The sequence below is a fragment of the Rattus norvegicus genome, chromosome 11 (assembly GCF_036323735.1).
Source record: "Rattus norvegicus strain BN/NHsdMcwi chromosome 11, GRCr8, whole genome shotgun sequence".
Classification (NCBI taxonomy): Eukaryota; Metazoa; Chordata; class Mammalia; order Rodentia; family Muridae; genus Rattus; species Rattus norvegicus.
Genome location: NC_086029.1, coordinates 9,117,405 through 9,133,210, shown reverse-complemented (window position 1 = coordinate 9,133,210; position 15,806 = coordinate 9,117,405).

Below are 15,806 nucleotides of genomic sequence, written 5' to 3'. Positions count from 1 at the left end.
TAACTTAATTCACAAAGAAACAGTATTTCAGTTCGTTAAAACGTTGCTCTATCTTGAATAACAAGCTTATTACATGCAAATCCTATTGGGAACCTACTGAATTCACAATGATACTTAGATTCCGTTCCTTAAAATGTTGCTCTATATTGAAAAGCAAACTCATACAAGCATGTCCCATTGGGAACTCACTGAATTCTCCTAGATATTTGGATTCCATTCGTGAAAATTTTTCTATATCCTGAACAGTCCACTTATTACTACTGCGGCCCATTGGGAACTACCTGAATTCAACATGTTTCTTATATTCGGCTCAACAAATTTTGATAAATCTTTAAAAGTACACATATTACAAGAGCAGGCGTCTGCGAACTAACTATATTCACTTGAAACAGTGTTTCAATCGTGAAAACGTTGCTCTATCTTGAATAACAAGCTTAACTTGCGAATCCTATTGGGAACCTACAGAATTTACCATGATACTTAGATTCCGTTCCTTAAAATGTTTCTCTGTTTGGAAAGCAAACTCATGCAAACATGTCCCATTGGGAGCTCACTGAAATTTCCTAAAATTTTGGATTCCATTCGTGAAAATTTTCTATATCCTCAGTCCACTTATAACTACTGCGGTCTATTTTGAACTACCGAATTCACCATGTTAGTCAGATTCGGCTCACCAAATTTTGATAAATCTTTAAAAGTACACATATTACAAGACCAGGCTAATGGGAACTAACTGAATTCACAAGGAAACAGTGTTTCAGTTCCTTGAACGTTGCTCTATCTTGAATAACAAGCTTATTACATGCGAATCCTATTGGGAACCTACAGAATTCACCATGATACTTAGATTCCGTTCCTTAAAATGTTGCTCTATATTGAAAAGCAAACTCATACAAGCATGTCCCATTGGGAACTCACTGAATTCTCCTAGAAATTTTGATTCCATTCGTGAAAATTTTTCTATATCCCGAACAGTTCACTTATTACTACTGCGGCCTATTGGGAACTAACCGAATTCAACATGTTACTCAGATTCTGCTCAACAAATTTTTATAAATCTTAAAAGTACACATATTACAAGAGCTGGCTTCTGGGTACTAACTGAATTCACAAAGAAACAGTGTTTCAGTTCGCTAAAACGTTGCTCTATCTTGAATAACAAGCTTAGTATATGCGAATCCTAATGGGAAACTACTGAAATCACAATGATACTTAGATTCCGTTCCTTAAAATGTTGCTCTATATTGAAAAGCAAACACATACAAGAATGTCCCATTGGGAACTCACTGAATTGGCCTAGAAATTTTGATTCCATTCGTGAAAATTTTTCTATATCCCGAATAGTCCACTTATGACTACTGCGGCCCATTGGGAACTAACCGAATTCACCATGTTACTCAGAATCGGCTCACCAAATTTTGATAAATCTTTAAAAGTACACATATTACAATAGCAGGCTACTGGGAATTAACTGAATTCACAAAGAAACAGTGTTTCAGTTCGTTAAATCGTTGCTCTATCTTGAATAACAAGCTTATTACATGCGAATCCTATTGGGAACCTACTGAATTCACCATGATACTTACATTCCGTCCCTTAAAATGTTGCTGTATATTGAAAAGCAAACTCGTACAAGCATGTCCCAATTGGAACTCACTGAATCCCATAGAAATTTTGATTCCATTCGTGAAAATTTTTCTATATCCCGAACAGTTCACTTATTACTACTGTGGCCTTTGGGAACTAACATAATTCAGCTTATTACTCAGATTCGGCTCAACAAATTTTTATAATCTTTAAAAGTACACATATTACAAGAGCAGGCTACTGGGAACTAACTGAATTCACAAAGATACAGTGTTTCAGTTCGTAAAAGGTAGCTCTATCTTGAATAACAAACTTATTACATGCGAAGCCTAATGGGAACTACTGAAATAACAATGATACTTAGATTCCGTTCCTTAAAATGTTGCTCTATATTGAAAACCAAACTCATACAAGATGTCCCATTGGGATATCACTGAATTCCCCTAGAAATTTTGATTCCATTTGTAAAAATTTTTCTATATACCGAACAGTTCACTTATTACTACAGCGGCCTATTGGGAACTAACCGAATTCACCATTTTACTCAGATTCTACTCACCAAATTTTTATAAATCTGTAAAAGTACACATATTACAAGAGCAGGCTACTGGGAACTAACTGAATTCAGAAAGAAACAGTGTTTCAGTTCGTTAAAACGTTGCTCTATCTTGAATAACTAGCTTATTACATGCGAATCCTAATGGGAACCTACTGAAATCACCATGATACTTAGATTCCGTTCCTTAAAATGTTGCTCTATATTGAAAAGCAAACTCATACAAGCATGTCCCATTGGGAACTCACTAAATTGGCCTAGAAATTTTCATTCCATTCATGAAAATTTTTCTATATCCCGAACAGTCCACTTATGACTACTGCGGCCCATTGGGAACTAACCAAATTCACCATGTTACTCAGATTCGGCTCACCAAATTTTGATAAATCTTTAAAAGTACACATATTACAAGAGCAGGCTATTGGGAACTAACTGAATTCACAAAGAAACAGTGTTTCAGTTCGTTAAAACGTTGCTCTATCTTGAATAACATGTTTATAACAGGCGAATCCTATTGGGAACCTACTGAATTCACCATGATACTTAGATTCCGTTCCTTAAAAAGTTGCTTTATATTGAAAGGCAAACTCATACAACCATGTCCCATTGGAAACTCACTGAATTCGCCTAGAAATTTTGATTCCATTCGTGAAAATTTTTCTATATCCCGAACAGTCCACTTATTACTACTGCGGCCTTTTGGAACTAACCGAATTCACCATGTTACTGAGATTCGGCTCACGAAATTTTGATAAATCTTTAAAAGTACACATATTAAAATAGCCTGCTACTTGGAACTAACTGAATTCACAAATAAACAGTTCTCAGTTCGTTTAAACGTTGCTCTATATTGAATAACAAGCTTATTACATGCGAATCCTATTGGCAACCTACAGAATTCACCATGATACTTAAATTCCGTTCCTTAAAATGTTGCTCTATATTGAAAAGCACACTCATACAAGCATGTCCCATTGGGAAATCACTGAAATCTCCTAGAAATTTTGATTCCATTCGTGAAAATTTTTCTATATCCCGAACAGTCCACTTAAGAAAACTGAGGCCAATTGGGAACTAACCGAATTCACTATGTTACTCAGATTCGGCTCACCAAATTTTGATAAATCTTTAAAAGTACACATATTCCAAGAGCAGGCTATTGGGAACTAACTGAATTCACAAAGAAATAGTGTTTCAGTTCGTTAAAACGTTGCTCTATCTTGAATAACAAGCTTATTACATGCGAATCCTATTGGGAACCTACTGAATTCACCATGATACTTAGATTCCGTTCCTTAAAATGTTGCTCTATATTGAAAAGCAAACTCAAACAAGCATGTCCCATTGGGAACACACTGAATTCGCCTAGATATTTTGATTCCATTCGTGAAAATTTTTCTATATCCCGTACAGTCCATTTATTAATACTGCGGTCTAATGGGAACTAACCGAATTCACCATGTTACTCAGATTCGGCTCACCATATTTTGATAAATCTTTGAAAGTACACATATTACAAGAGCAGGCTACTGGAAACTAACTGAATTCACAAAGACAAAGTGTTTCAGTTCGTTAAAACGTTGCTCTATCTTGAATATCAAGCTTATTACATGCGTATCCTATTGGGAACCTACTGAATTCACCATGATACTTAGATTCCTTTCCTTAAAATGTTGCTCTATATTGAAGAGCAAACTCATACAAGCATGTCCCATTGGGAACTCACTGAAATCGCCTAGAAATTTTGATTTCATTCGTGAAAATTTTTCTATATTCCGAACAAGTTTACTTATTACTACTGCAGCCTATTGGGAATATCCGATTTCACCATGTTACTCCGATTCGGCTCACCAAATTTTGAATAATCTTCAAAAGTACAGATATTACTAGAGCAGCCTACTGGGAACTAACTGACTTCACAAAGAAACAGTGTTTCAGTTCGTTAAAACGTTGCTCTATCTTGAATAACAAGCTTATTACATTCGAATCCTATTAGGAACCTACTGAATTCACCATGATACTTAGATTCCGTTCCTTAAAATGTTGCTCTATATTGAAAGCAAACTCATACATGCATGTCCCATTGGGAACTCACTGAATTGGCCTAGAAATTTTGATTCCATTCGTGAAAATTTTTCTATGTCCCGAACAGTCCACTTATGACTACTGCGGCCCATTAGGAACTAACCAAATTCACCATGTTACTCCAATTCGGCTAACCAAATTTTGATAAATCTTTAAAAGTACCCATATTACAAGAGCAGGCTACTGGGAACTAACAGAATACACAAAGAAACAGTGTTTCAGTTCGTTAAAATGTTGCTCTATCTTGAATAACAAGTTTATAACAGGCGAATCCTATTGGGAACCTACTGAATTCACCATGATACTTAGATTCTGTTCCTTAAAAAGTTGCTTTATATTGAAAAGCAAACTCATACAAGCATGTCCCATTCAAAACTCACTGAATTCGCCTAGAAATTTTGATTCCATTCATGAAAATTTTTCTATATCCCAAACAGTCCACTTAAAACTACTGCGGCCCATTGGGAACTAACCAAATTCACCATGTTACTAAGATTCGGCTCACCAAATTTTGATAAATCTTTAAAAGTACACATATTACAAGAGCAGGCTCCTGGGAACTAACTGAATACACAAAGAAACAGTGTTTCAGTTCGTTAAAACGTTGCTCTATCTTGAATAACAAGCTTATTACTTGCGAATCCTATTGGGAACCTACAGAATTCACCATGATACTTAGATTCCGTTCCTTAAAATGTTGCTCTATATTGAAAAGCAAACTCATACAAGCATGTCCCATTGGGAACTCACTGAATTCTCCTAGAAATTTTGATTCCATTCGTGAAAATTTTTCTATATCCCGAACAGTTCACTTATTACTACTGCGGCCTATTGGGAACTAACCGAATTCAACATGTTACTCAGATTCTGCTCAACAAATTTTTATAAATCTTAAAAGTACACATATTACAAGAGCTGGCTTCTGGGTACTAACTGAATTCACAAAGAAACAGTGTTTCAGTTCGCTAAAACGTTGCTCTATCTTGAATAACAAGCTTAGTATATGCGAATCCTAATGGGAAACTACTGAAATCTCAATGATACTTAGATTCCGTTCCTTAAAATGTTGCTCTATATTGAAAAGCAAACACATACAAGAATGTCCCATTGGGAACTCACTGAATTGGCCTAGAAATTTTGATTCCATTCGTGAAAATTTTTCTATATCCCGAACAGTCCACTTATGACTACTGCGGCCCATTGGGAACTAACCGAATTCCCCATGTTACTCAGAATCGGCTCACCAAATTTTGATAAATCTTTAAAAGTACACATATTACAATAGCAGGCTACTGGGAATTAACTGAATTCACAAAGAAACAGTGTTTCAGTTCGTTAAATCGTTGCTCTATCTTGAATAACAAGCTTATTACATGCGAATCCTATTGGGAACCTACTGAATTCACCATGATACTTACATTCCGTCCCTTAAAATGTTGCTGTATATTGAAAAGCAAACTCGTACAAGCATGTCCCAATTGGAACTCACAGAATCCCATAGAAATTTTGATTCCATTCGTGAAAATTTTTCTATATCCCGAACACTTCACTTATTACTACTGTGGCCTATTGGGAACTAACATAATTCAGCTTATTACTCAGATTCGGCTCAACAAATTTTTATAATCTTTAAAAGTACACATATTACAAGAGCAGGCTACTGGGAACTAACTGAATTCACAAAGATAAAGTGTTTCAGTTCGTAAAAGGTAGCTCTATCTTGAATAACAAACTTATTACATGCGAAGCCTAATGGGAACTACTGAAATAACAATGATACTTAGATTCCGTTCCTTAAAATGTTGCTCTATATTGAAAACCAAACTCATACAAGATGTCCCATTGGGATATCACTGAATTCCCCTAGAAATTTTGATTCCATTTGTAAAAATTTTTCTATATACCGAACAGTTCACTTATTACTACAGCGGCCTATTGGGAACTAACCGAATTCACCATTTTACACAGATTCTACTCATCAAATTTTTATAAATCTGTAAAAGTACACATATTACAAGAGCAGGCTACTGGGAACTAACTGAATTCAGAAAGAAACAGTGTTTCAGTTCGTTAAAACGTTGCTCTATCTTGAATAACTAGCTTATTACATGCGAATCCTAAAGGAAACCTACTGAAATCACCATGATACTTAGATTCCGTTCCTTAAAATGTTGCTCTATATTGAAAAGCAAACTCATACAAGCATGTCCCATTGGGAACTCACTAAATTGGCCTAGAAATTTTCATTCCATTCGTGAAAATTTTTCTATATCCCGAACAGTCCACTTATGACTACTGCGGCCCATTGGGAACTAACCAAATTCACCATGTTACTCAGATTCGGCTCACCAAATTTTGATAAATCTTTAAAAGTACACATATTACAAGAGCAGGCTATTGGGAACTAACTGAATTCACAAAGAAACAGTGTTTCAGTTCGTTAAAACGTTGCTCTATCTTGAATAACATGTTTATAACAGGCGAATCCTATTGGGAACCTACTGAATTCACCATGATACTTAGATTCCGTTCCTTAAAAAGTTGCTTTATATTGAAAGGCAAACTCATACAACCATGTCCCATTGGAAACTCACTGAATTCGCCTAGAAATTTTGATTCCATTCGTGAAAATTTTTCTATATCCCGAACAGTCCACTTATTACTACTGCGGCCTTTTGGAACTAACCGAATTCACCATGTTACTGAGATTCGGCTCACGAAATTTTGATAAATCTTTAAAAGTACACATATTAAAATAGCCTGCTACTTGGAACTAACTGAATTCACAAATAAACAGTTCTCAGTTCGTTTAAACGTTGCTCTATATTGAATAACAAGCTTATTACATGCGAATCCTATTGGCAACCTACAGAATTCACCATGATACTTAAATTCCGTTCCTTAAAATGTTGCTCCATATTGAAAAGCACACTCATACAAGCATGTCCCATTGGGAAATCACTGAAATCTCCTAGAAATTTTGATTCCATTCGTGAAAATTTTTCTATATCCCGAACAGTCCACTTAAGAAAACTGAGGCCAATTGGGAACTAACCGAATTCACTATGTTACTCAGATTCGGCTCACCAAATTTTGATAAATCTTTAAAAGTACACATATTCCAAGAGCAGGCTATTGGGAACTAACTGAATTCACAAAGAAATAGTGTTTCAGTTCGTTAAAACGTTGCTCTATCTTGAATAACAAGCTTATTACATGCGAATCCTATTGGGAACCTACTGAATTCACCATGATACTTAGATTCCGTTCCTTAAAATGTTGCTCTATATTGAAAAGCAAACTCAAACAAGCATGTCCCATTGGGAACACACTGAATTCGCCTAGATATTTTGATTCCATTCGTGAAAATTTTTCTATATCCCGTACAGTCCATTTATTAATACTGCGGTCTAATGGGAACTAACCGAATTCACCATGTTACTCAGATTCGGCTCACCATATTTTGATAAATCTTTGAAAGTACACATATTACAAGAGCAGGCTACTGGAAACTAACTGAATTCACAAAGACAAAGTGTTTCAGTTCGTTAAAACGTTGCTCTATCTTGAATATCAAGCTTATTACATGCGTATCCTATTGGGAACCTACTGAATTCACCATGATACTTAGATTCCTTTCCTTAAAATGTTGCTCTATATTGAAGAGCAAACTCATACAAGCATGTCCCATTGGGAACTCACTGAAATCGCCTAGAAATTTTGATTTCATTCGTGAAAATTTTTCTATATTCCGAACAAGTTTACTTATTACTACTGCAGCCTATTGGGAATATCCGATTTCACCATGTTACTCCGATTCGGCTCACCAAATTTTGAATAATCTTCAAAAGTACAGATATTACAAGAGCAGGGTACTGGGAACTAACTGACTTCACAAAGAAACAGTGTTTCAGTTCGTGAAAACGTTGCTCTATCTTGAATAACAAGCTTATTACATTCGAATCCTATTAGGAACCTACTGAATTCACCATGATACTTAGATTCCGTTCCTTAAAATGTTGCTCTATATTGAAAGCAAACTCATACATGCATGTCCCATTGGGAACTCACTGAATTGGCCTAGAAATTTTGATTCCATTCGTGAAAATTTTTCTATATCCCGAACAGTCCACTTATGACTACTGCGGCCCATTAGGAACTAACCAAATTCACCATGTTACTCCGATTCGGCTAACCAAATTTTGATAAATCTTTAAAAGTACCCATATTACAAGAGCAGGCTACTGGGAACTAACAGAATACACAAAGAAACAGTGTTTCAGTTCGTTAAAATGTTGCTCTATCTTGAATAACAAATTTATAACAGGCGAATCCTATTGGGAACCTACTGAATTCACCATGATACTTAGATTCTGTTCCTTAAACAGTTGCTTTATATTGAAAAGCAAACTCATACAAGCATGTCCCATTCGAAACTCACTGAATTCGCCTAGAAATTTTGATTCCATTCATGAAAATTTTTCTATATCCCAAACAGTCCACTTAAAACTACTGCGGCCCATTGGGAACTAACCAAATTCACCATGTTACTAAGATTCGGCTCACCAAATTTTGATAAATCTTTAAAAGTACACATATTACAAGAGCAGGCTCCTGGGAACTAACTGAATACACAAAGAAACAGTGTTTCAGTTCGTTAAAACGTTGCTCTATCTTGAATAACAAGCTTATTACATGCGTATCCTATTGGGAACCTACTGAATTCCCATGATACTTAGATTCCGTTCCTTAAAATGTTGCTCTATATTGAAAAGCAAACACATAAAAGCATGTCCCATTGGGAACTCACTGAATTCGCCTAGAAATTTTAATTCCATTCTTGAAAATTTTTCTATATCCCGAAAAGTCCATTTATTAATTCTGCGGCCTAATGGAAACTAACCGAATTAACCATGTTACGCAGATTCGGCTCACCAAATTTTGATAAATCTTTAAAAGTACACATATTACAAGAGCAGGCTACTGGGAACTAAGTGAATTCACATAGACACAGTGTTTCAGTTCGTTAAAACGTTGCTCTATCTTGAATAACAAGCTTATTACATGCGAATCCTATTGGGAACCTACTGAATTCACCATGATACTTAGATTCCGTTCCTTAAATTTTTGCTGCATGTTGAAGAGCAAACTCATACACTCATGTCCCATTGGGAACTCACTGAAATCGCCTAGAAATTTTGATTCCATTCGTGAAAATTTTTCTATATCCCGAACAGTGCACTTATTACTACTGCGGCCTATTGGGAACTAACCGATTTCACAATGTTACTCAGATTCGGCTCACCAAATTTTGATAAATCTTTAAAAGTACACATATTGCAAGAGCAGGCTACTGGGAACTAACTGAATTCACAAAGACACAGTGTTTCAGTTCGTTAAAACGTTGCTCTATCTTGAATAACAAGCTTATTACATGCGAATCCTATTGGGAACCTACTGAATTCACCATGATACTTAGATTCCGTTCTTTAAATTGGTGCTCTATATTGAAGAGCAAACTCATACAAGCATGTCCCATTGGGAACTCACTGAAATCGCCTAGAAATTTTGATTCCATTCGTGAAAAATTTTCTATATCCTGAACAGTCCACTTACTACTGCGGCACATTGGGAACTAATTGATTTCACCATGTTACTTATAATCGGCTCACCTAATTTTGATAAACCTTTAAAAGTACACATATTAAAATAGCCGGTTACTGCGCACAAACTGAATTCACTAAGAAACAGTGTTTCAGTTCGTTAAAACGTTGCTCTATCTTGAATAACAAGCTTAACATGCGAATCCTATTGGGAACCTACAGAATTCACCACGATACTTAGATTCCTTTCCTTAAAATGTTGCTCTATATTGAGAAGCAAACTCATACAAGCATTTCCCATTGGGAACTCACTGTATTTCCCTAGAAATTTTGATGCCATTCGTGAAAATTTTTCTATATCCCGAAAGTCCACTTATTACTACTGCGGCCCATTGTGATATAACCGAATTCACCATGTTACTCAGATTCGGCTCACCAAATTTTGATAAATCTTTAAAAGTACACATATTACAAGACGAGGCTACTGGGAACTAACTGAATTCACAAAGAAACAGTGTTTCAGTTCGTTAAAACATTGCTCTATCTTGAATAACAAGTTTATTACATGCGAATACTATTCGGAACCTACTGAATTCACCATGATACTTAGATTCCGTTCCTTAAATGTTGCTCTGTATTGGAAAGCAAACTCATACAAACATGTCCCATTGGGAGCTCACTGAATTCGCCTAGAAATTTTGATACATTCGTGAAAATTTTTCTATATCCCGAAATGTTCACTTATTACTACTGCGGTCTATTGGGAACTAACATAATTCACCATATTACTCAGATTCAGCTCACCAAATTTTGATAAATCTTTAAAAGTACACATATTACAAGAGCAGGCTACTGGGAACTAACTGAATTCACAAAGAAATAATGTTTCAGTTCGTTAAAAGGTAGCTCTATCTTGAATAACAAGCTTATTACATGCGTATCCTAATGGGAACTACTGAAATAACAATGATACTTAGTTTCCGTTCCTTAAAATGTTGCTCTATATTGAAAAGCAAACTCATACAAGATGTCCCATTGGGAACTCACTGAAATGCCCTAGAAATTTTGATTCCATTCGTGAAAATTTTTCTATATCCCGAACAGTCCACTTATTACTACTGCGGCCTATTGGGAACTAACCAAATTCAACATGTTACTCAGATTCGGCTCACCATATTTTGATAGGTCTTTGAAAGTACACATATTACAAGAGCAGGCTACTGGGAACTAACTGAATTCACAAAGACACAGTGTTTCAGTTCGTTAAAACGTTTCTCTATCTAGAATAACAAGCTTATTACCTGCAAATCCAAATGGGAACCTACTGAAATCACAATGAAACTTAGATTCCGTTCCAATAAATGTTGCTCTATATTGAAAAGCAAACTCATACAAGCATGTCCCTTTGGGAACTCACTGAATTGGCCTATTAATTTTGATTCCATTCGTGAAAATTTTTCTATATCCCGAACAGTCCTCTTATTACTACTGCGGCCCATTGGGAACTAACAGAATTCACCATGTTACTCAGATTCGGCTCATCAAATTTTGATAAATCTTTAAAAGTACACATATTACAAGAGCAGGCTACTGGGAACTAACTGAATTCACAAAGAAACAGTGTTTCAGTTGGTTAAAACGTTGCTCTATCTTGAATAACAAGCTTATTACATGCGAATTCTACTTGGGAACCTACTGAATTCACCAAGATACTTAGATTCCGTTCCTTAAAATGTTGCTGTATATTGAAAAGCAAACTAATACAAGCATGTCCCAATTGGAACTCACTGAATTAGCCTAGAAATTTTGATTCTATTCGTGAAAATTTTACTATATCCCGAACAGTCCACTTATTACTACTGCGGCCTTTTGGAACTAACCAAATTCACCATGTTACTGAGATTCGGCTCACGAAATTTTGATAAATGTTTAAAAGTACACATATTAAAATAGCCTGCTACTTGGAACTAACTGAATTCACAAATAAACAGTTCTCAGTTCGTTAAAACGTTGCTCTATATTGAATAACAAGCTTATTACATGCGAATCCTATTGGCAACCTACAGAATTCACCATGATACTTAAATTCCGTTCCTTAAAATGATGCTCTATATTGAAAAGCAAACTCATACAAGCATGTCCCATTGGGAAATCACTGAAATCTCCTAGAAATTTTGATTCCATTCGTGAAAATTTTTCTATATCCCGAACAGTCCACTTAAGAAAACTGAGGCCAATTGGGAACTAACCGATTTCACCATGTTACTCCGATTCGGCTCACCAAATTTTGAATAATCTTCAAAAGTACACATATTACAAGAGCAGGCTATTGGGAACTAACTGAATTCACAAAGAAATAGTGTTTCAGTTCGTAAAACGTTGCTCTATCTTGAATAACAAGCTTATTACATTCGAATCCTATTGGGAACCCACTGAATTCACCATGATACTTAGATTCCGTTCCTATAAATTTTGCTGTATATTGAAAAGCACTAATACAAGCATGTCCCAATTGGAACTCACTGAATTAGCCTAGAAATTTTGATTCCATTCGTGAAAATTTTTCTATATCCCGTCCAGTCCACTTATTACTACTGCGGCCTTTTGGAACTAACCGAATTCACCATGTTACTGAGTCTCGGCTCACGAAATTTTGATAAATCTTTAAAAGTACACATATTAAAATAGCCTGCTACTTGGAACTAAATGAATTCACAAATAAACAGTTCTCAGTTCGTTAAAACGTTGCTCTATATTGAATAACAAGCTCATTACATGCGAATCCTATTGGCAACCTACAGAATTCACCATGATACTTAAATTCCGTTCCTTAAAATGTTGCTCTATATTGAAAAGCAAACTCATACAAGCATGTCCCATTGGGAAATCACTGATATCTCCTAGAAATTTTGATTCCATTCGTGAAAATTTTTCTATATCCCGAACAGTCCACTTAAGAAAACTGAGGCCAATTGGGAACTAACCGATTTCACCATGTTACTCCGATTCGGCTCACCAAATTTTGAATAATCTTCAAAAGTACACATATTACAAGAGCAGGCTATTGGGAACTAACTGAATTCACAAAGAAATAGTGTTTCAGTTCGTAAAACGTTGCTCTATCTTGAATAACAAGCTTATTACATTCGAATCCTATTGGGAACCTACTGAATTCACCATGATACTTAGATTCTGTTCCTTAAAATGTTGCTGTATATTGAAAAGCACTAATACAAGCATGTCCCAATTGGAACTCACTGAATTAGCCTAGAAATTTTGATTCCATTCGTGAAAATTTTTCTATATCCCGTCCAGTCCACTTATTACTACTGCGGCCTTTTGGAACTAACCGAATTCACCATGTTACTGAGTCTCGGCTCACGAAATTTTGATAAATCTTTAAAAGTACACATATTAAAATAGCCTGCTACTTGGAACTAAATGAATTCACAAATAAACAGTTCTCAGTTCGTTAAAACGTTGCTCTATATTGAATAACAAGCTTATTACATGCGAATCCTATTGGCAACCTACAGAATTCACCATGATACTTAAATTCCGTTCCTTAAAATGTTGCTCTATATTGAAAAGCAAACTCATACAAGCATGTCCCATTGGGAAATCACTGAAATCTCCTAGAAATTTTGATTCCATTCGTGAAAATTTTTCTATATCCCGAACAGTCCACTTAAGAAAACTGAGGCCAATTGGGAACTAACCGAATTCACCATGTTACTCAGATTCGGCTCACCAAATTTTGATAAATCTTTAAAAGTACACATATTACAAGAGCAGACTACTGGGAACTAACTGAATTCACAAAGAAATAGTGTTTCAGTTCGTTAAAACGTTGCTCTATCTTGAATAACAAGCTTATTACATGCGAATCCTATTGGGAACCTACTGAATTCACCATGATACTTAGATTCCTTTCCTTAAAATGTTGCTCTATATTGAAGAGCAAACTCATACAAGCATGTCCCATTGGGAACTCACTGAAATCGCCTAGAAATTTTGATTCCATTCGTGAAATATTTTCTATATCCTGAACAGTCCACTTACTACTGCGGCACATTGGGAACTAATTGATTTCACCATGTTACTTATAATCGGCTCACCTAATTTTGATATATGTTTAAAAGTACACATATTACAAGAGCCGGTTACTGCGCACAAACTGAATTCACTAAGAAACAGTGTTTCAGTTCGTTAAAACGTTGCTCTATCTTGAATAACAAGCTTAACATGTGAATCCTATTGGGAACCTACAGAATTCAACATGATACTTAGATTCCGTTCCTAAAAATGTTGCTCTATATTGAGAAGCAAACTCATACAAGCATTTCCCATTGGGAACTCACTGTATTCCCCTAGAAATTTTGATGCCATTCGTGAAAATTTTTCTATATCCCGAAAGTCCACTTATTGCTACTGCGGCCCATTGTGATCTAACCGAATTCACCATGTTACTCAGATTCGGCTCACCAAATATTGATAAATCTTTAAGTGTACACATATTACAAGACGAGGCTACTGGGAACTATCTGAATTCACAAAGAAACAGTGTTTCAGTTCGTTGAAACATTGCTCTATCTTGAATAACAAGTTTATTACATGCGAATACTATTCGGAACCTACTGAATTCACCATGATACTTAGATTCCGTTCCTTAAAATGTTGCTCTGCATTGGAAAGCAAACTCATACAAACATGTCCCAGTGGGAGCTCACTGAATTCGCCTAGAAATTTTGATTCCATTCGTGCAATTTTTCTATATCCCGAAATGTTCACTTATTACTACTGCGGTCTATTGGAAACTAACATAATTCACCATATTACTCAGATTCAGCTCATCAAATTTTTATAAATCTTTAAAAGTACACATATTACAAGAGCAGGCTACTGGGAACTAACTGAATTCACAAGGAAACAGTGTTTCAGTTCGTTAAAATGTAGCTCTATCTTGAATAACAAGCTTATTACATGCGTATCCTAATGGGAACTACTGAAATAACAATGATACTTAGTTTCCGTTCCTTAAAATGTTGCTCTATATTGAAAAGCAAACTCATACAAGATGTCCCATTGGGAACTCACTGAAATGCCCTAGAAATTTTGATTCCATTCGTGAAAATTTTTCTATATCCCGAACAGTCCACTTATTACTACTGCGGCCTATTGGGAACTAACCAAATTCACCATGTTACTCAGATTCGGCTCACCATATTTTGATAGGTCTTTGAAAGTACACATATTACAAGAGCAGGCTACTGGGAACTAACTGAATTCACAAAGACACAGTGTTTCAGTTCGTTAAAACGTTTCTCTATCTAGAATAACAAGCTTATTACCTGCGAATCCAAATGGGAACCTACTGAAATCACAATGAAACTTATATTCCGTTCCAATAAATGTTGCTCTATATTGAAAAGCAAACTCATACAAGCATGTCCCTTTGGGAACTTACTGAATTGGCCTATTAATTTTGATTCCATTCGTGAAAATTTTTCTATATCCCGAACAGTCCTCTTATTACTACTGCGGCCCATTGGGAACTAACAGAATTCACCATGTTACTCAGATTCGGCTCATCAAATTTTGATAAATCTTTAAAAGTACACATATTACAAGAGCAGGCTACTGGGACTAAGTGAATTCACAAAGTAACAGTGTTTCAGTTGGTTAAAACGTTGCTCTATCTGGAATAACAAGCTTATTACATGCGAATTCTACTGGGAACCTACTGAATTCACCAAGATACTTAGATTCCGTTCCCTAAAATGTTGCTGTATATTGAAAAGCAAACTAATACAAGCATGTCCCAATTGGAACTCACTGAATTAGCCTAGAAATTTTGATTCTATTCGTGAAAATTTTTCTATATCCCGAACAGTCCTCTTATTACTACTGCGGCCTTTTGGAACTAACCGAATTCACCATGTTACTGAGATTCGCCTCACGAAATTTTGATAAAT